General features: G+C 46.3%; 1 pseudogene; it reads right to left on the reverse strand.

Annotated features, from left to right (window-relative positions):
* Positions 1-3,231, reverse strand: part of LOC138864947 (uncharacterized) — a 3,722-nt pseudogene extending 491 nt beyond the window's left edge.
* Between the last annotated feature and the right edge of the window lie 1,769 nt (positions 3,232-5,000).

A 5,000-nucleotide genomic window follows, 5' to 3' on the forward strand; every position in this document is an offset into this window, starting at 1 on the left:
ATAAGAGTTACTGCGTCTAGGAGGCCATTCAATTCACAAATGGTGGAGCTTGAAAAATCGGCTGCGTAGTGGGGGAGAATATGGCACAAGCTGCACTCCCATCTGCTTGCAATGAGCCATCAACATAGAAATGGTGTGTGGCGGCGACTAACGTGGGCACATCTGCGATGGTCTCCAAGGCCAATAGTTTCTGTAGAAGAGGAGGGTCGCTTTTGGAGGTCGGTATGTATGTGACAGCTGGATGGGAAACTCGCCATGGAGGCAATTCAGGGACAACAGCAGGTGCTGGGACATAAACATTTAGGTCTTGAAGTTTATCACATACCATATCCATAGGGTAGCATCCCCCTGGTCGAAGTGGGGGTCTGGGTGCATCTGGGGCAAGCAATTTTCTGATGGCAGCAGCAAAGTTCGGTGCAAGATAAGGGAAATGAAGGCACTTAACAGAGAAATATGTAACATTTGTGTAAATTCTTTCAACAAGTGGTGGCAAGTTCAGTTCAGTTTGCATATTAACTATCCGGATGGAGAGGGGGCATCCTAGTATAAACCTCATTACCCGGTTTTCCAAGAGGCTCTAATGCTTTCCATGAAAGTTGACAAAAGGCAGGTAGTCAGCAACTGACAGAAGAAATAACATATAACGAGTCCTTGTTATTAGGATTGAAATTCCTGTAGCATTGTTTGCGAGCCACTTGATAGGGATGAAGCGGTGCTGTAGACGGTCAAGGAGGTCTTTAGTGATGGGGTGAACTCGTCTTGTAGGTATGGCAGGGGTGATTCTGCCTGGGGTAACTAAGCATTCTACTCTTTTCTGGGGAGATAATGAGACCACAGGCGGTAGAAGATGCATAGAAAACATAGAGGATGGTCTGAAAATCTTGAGATGAAGTATAATGGATGCAGATGTCATCAGCATAGCAGGTAACAGTAGTTCCGGGAACGGAAGGGAGGAGAGAAGAAAAGAAACAGAAAATGGCATATAACACCACCCTGTGAAGTGCCGAGTTCAAATTGCTTATAGGAACTACACACTCCCTTGAAAAAGGACACGTGAGGTTCTGTTGCAGAGATAATCCTGTACCCACCTCAAGTGGTTTCCCTTAACACCAAAATCTACTAGCTGGTCGAGTATAATTTCCAAATGCACTTTTGAGATCAAGAAAGGCAACCACACTAATGGGGGAGAAGCAAGTGTAGAGCTCCATTAGACAGTGATATGTTGTGGAAGAAATCCATACAATCTTGGAAAGAGTGTATCCTGAAGGCGATGCATGAGCCGAGCAAGAATGATGCGTTCAAGCACTTCGCTAAAGCAGGAAGTGAGAGAGATAGGCCTGAATTTGTCAGAACCAGACTTAGGGATTGGTACAATTGTACTACAGATCCAGGCAGAAGGCACATGTCCCTGGCATAAACAAAGATTGTAAAGTTGTAGCAAAGGATTCCCGGGAACTTTCTGGAGAAAGCGAAGCATCTTGATATGTAAGCCCATCATCCCCGGGGGCAGTCAACTTCATTCCAGCAAGAGGAAGTCACAGTTCATCCTCTGTTACTTGCAAGTCTTCTTGATCATCCTTCTTCAATAATGCAGTCTCAGACGGAGATTATGAACATTACGTTTGTAGGATAGTGCCTCTTGGATGCAAATCGGAAAATTACGTTTTTGACTGGGCAGACCAAGTAGTAATGGTCTGTGGTGAAGGGCTCTAGTGGTCTTTTTCTGGTGTGATGGTTGATAGTATCTGTATACTTTTCCCATGATTCTGTGTAGACACACTTCTGGAGGGCAATCAAATCATCTCTTGATATCTGGTACTGGCGTAGATGCTCCGGTGTAGGTTGCCTCTGGAAAGTGAGACCAGCTTCTGTTGCTTTCCTTTGTGCCTGGATGATGCGATGGTCTAACGCTCAAAAATGAATCACAGACCGACTTTTAATGTGAAGTTTAGGAACATAACGGTAAAACAAAATCATGTGCGGCTTTTACCAGGGAAGTTCTCAGGGGAGAGTGTCAAATGTAGGAAAGAGGCTGTTAATTTATGAGACATATGTGGGGGCAGTACTTTTGGGGAATGGAGATGCGGGGACATCATTGATGGGGAAAAGAAGTTTGTGTTGGCAGGGAGTACTGCAGGCAAAGGACAATGTGGTCAGAGAAGAGAAAAGGGATAGAATTGCAGCTGACATGAGATACTACAAGCTGATAGGTTAAAATATGATCCAGGGTACCCCCAACGAACATATGTGGCTCCTCCAGTGTTCCAGTGGGTGAAGTGGTAACGGTGGATGTAATTAAGTAGGGGTAACCCGTGTCGATTAAGAGTAGGAGAAACGTCACCAAGAGCAGGGTGGCGAGCATTAAAATCACCCATGTAGACTATGCCACGATCTGTAGGTATTGGAAGGGCTGGAAGGTTAATCACACCTGGGGCAGAGAATACATTTCACAATCGGAGTTAACCATCTCCCACTGTAACTTCAAAAAGCTGAAAAGTGATGTCAACACTTACAGAGCCTCGAATAAGCTGATGAAGCATGGTCGAATGAATGAGGCCATTCCTAGTATGGTGTACATACGAAATGTAGCCAATCAGTGAGGATTCCAAGTCCTTTAGATGAGTACCACCAACAAATACTTCATGAATGAATATAACCTGTGGGTGATGGCAATAAGTGTAGGCTCTGAGTGCAGTTTGGAGTGATGTTGGATGCCGAAGGAATTCCATGAGATAATATAAGGCATTTGATTAATAACGTTTACCTTTTGCTTTCCGGGGTAGAGGAGGATGAGGTATAACTGCGTGCAATGCCAGGGGATGTGCGGGTTCCTGGCACATGAGAAGAGGAATCTAAGGATGGCATTAGATCTCACAGTCTCTCAAGGTGAGAGACGACAACATCGAGCTTCTCAGTGAGTGCTGTGACATAGGTGATAACTTGGTGGGACTCAACTAAGCTGGTGAGAGTACTAGCAGAGGTAACTTTCTGACTAACCAAGTTGTAAATTCGTGAGTCGATGGCATCAAAACGGGCTGTGAGTGCTGTACATCGCACTTCAAGAGAAGCAACAGCTTTATGAAGGGCAACAACCGCAGAATCAGCATGAGGAAAGTAAGGTGGGGGCGTGGGTGGTGGCAGTGGGGTAGCCTTTTGAGGTGGGGTGGAATGCAGAGGCAGGGATATGTGAGACTGCTTGGCACAGCCAGGCCAGACATTAACTCCTGGCATGTGATATCGAGGGCATTTCTAATGCGAGGCGTCTGGTGCAGGTGGAGGTGTTATGTCTGATGTAGAAGTGGAAGCATCAACTGCAGTGGGTGTTGGCGGGGTATGGACAGTAGTGGGTGGCATGGCCAGCAGCGCACCATGCATACTTATGCTGTGTTCGGAACTCCTCGTCTTGCTCATCCAGACAACTTTTCCAGGACCAGCAGGACAAGTGGGCCGCGTTCGCAACCTCCAAGACCCTTTCTGCCCAGAATGCAACGGGCTCGAATGTAAACATTCACTTTTTATGATACCGGTGTCTTTATTTTACACTCTGCATAGGTTTTGTAACTCTTTTGATGCATATTTAACTTACCTGCAACTGACAAATACAAAAATATCCTTTGATAACACCAATAAAGGGCCATAAAATTACCCATCAATACCTTGTGGTTACCTGCAACTCTCAATATTTACATATGATAGCTATTATGACATCTCGTTTTGCTCGCCCGGTTCGCAGGAGGCCGAGATGGACGAGATGGACAACTTGTCCACGAGATAGGTTCCGAACGGTCAAAACATCTCATCCAACTGGTCTGGACGAGCAGGACGAGCAGTTCCGAACGCAGCATTATCTGAGGACGAGCAGTATCGTGATGTAAGGTAACAGTAACGCAGTATTGCTACTTCTCGTACAATACCAGGACAATTCCAGGTCAGTGTCCCTCGGAGATCTGTTCACCTTCCTTTTTACCTTAAATCACCACATGCGAGCACTACCTGGCCACCCCCCACATCGTACATCGGACATGTAGCGGTAGCGGCCAAAGCGGATGAGCGGGGGAGTCCAGGTCACGGCACTCGCATACGTGAGGGAACAAGTTCATTTAATGCTAGGTAAATTAGTTACTATAAATTCTCATGTATATTTGCGCAAGTATTTCAGAAATCAATAGTTCATATCCAGCAATACTTTACTCTGAACTTTGTCATCACTAATTAGCCGGGGGGAAATCATGAACGATACGCTGCTTGCTTGTTTGTTTATTTTCGTCTTAGATCCTAGCTTACAAGTTTACCCTTCTTGTACCAGTCACTAAAGCATAAAATAAATCAGTGGTGATTTCCCTGCAAAATGCATAATGATGGCCGTGACCTTACGTGTAGCAGCCGAGGTCCGAGCAGGAAGGAGGCGAGACCAGATCTCCCGGTAATGGTACTACCCCAAAAGTACCAGGGGGGTATCAGCGCCCTCTACAGGGGTATTGTCTACCTTCTCGTGGAGACTCGTGAGTGGCTGCAGTCACGGCTCATGACGTCACTAATGACGGCAAGACAAGCCACTGGTATGACGTCACTAGCAGACGCCATACAATTTTTCGACTTAAACTGAGCATAGGAGTGGTAATTTTATTAGCACGTACGTTGCGCACATGCTTACGGGCGGCACCCCGCATCTCCATCACGGAAGACAAACATATGAGGATAAAAACTCTTGACAGAAGGATAAATAAAACAATATCAGTGCCCATTTTCCGTTGGGTTCCTTGACTGACTCGTGCCATGGACTTGTCATACCAAGAAGGGGGGGGGTACCGTGGTAGGACAAGGAGTGGGCGGATAGTCCCACTACAGTGATACTTTCCTGTGCAGCTCACAAGGAGGGAGACATGGGAAGAAGGTGAAGTTGACGGCAGGCGGAGGCGGTTCCCTGAGACTCCAGGTGACAAGCTGGTTGATGGGCGTTCCATTTGGATGAAAGCGACGAACAGTGTACACTCCTGGTA

This window comes from Penaeus vannamei, chromosome 19 (genome assembly GCF_042767895.1).
Source record: "Penaeus vannamei isolate JL-2024 chromosome 19, ASM4276789v1, whole genome shotgun sequence".
Lineage (NCBI taxonomy): Eukaryota > Metazoa > Arthropoda > Malacostraca > Decapoda > Penaeidae > Penaeus > Penaeus vannamei.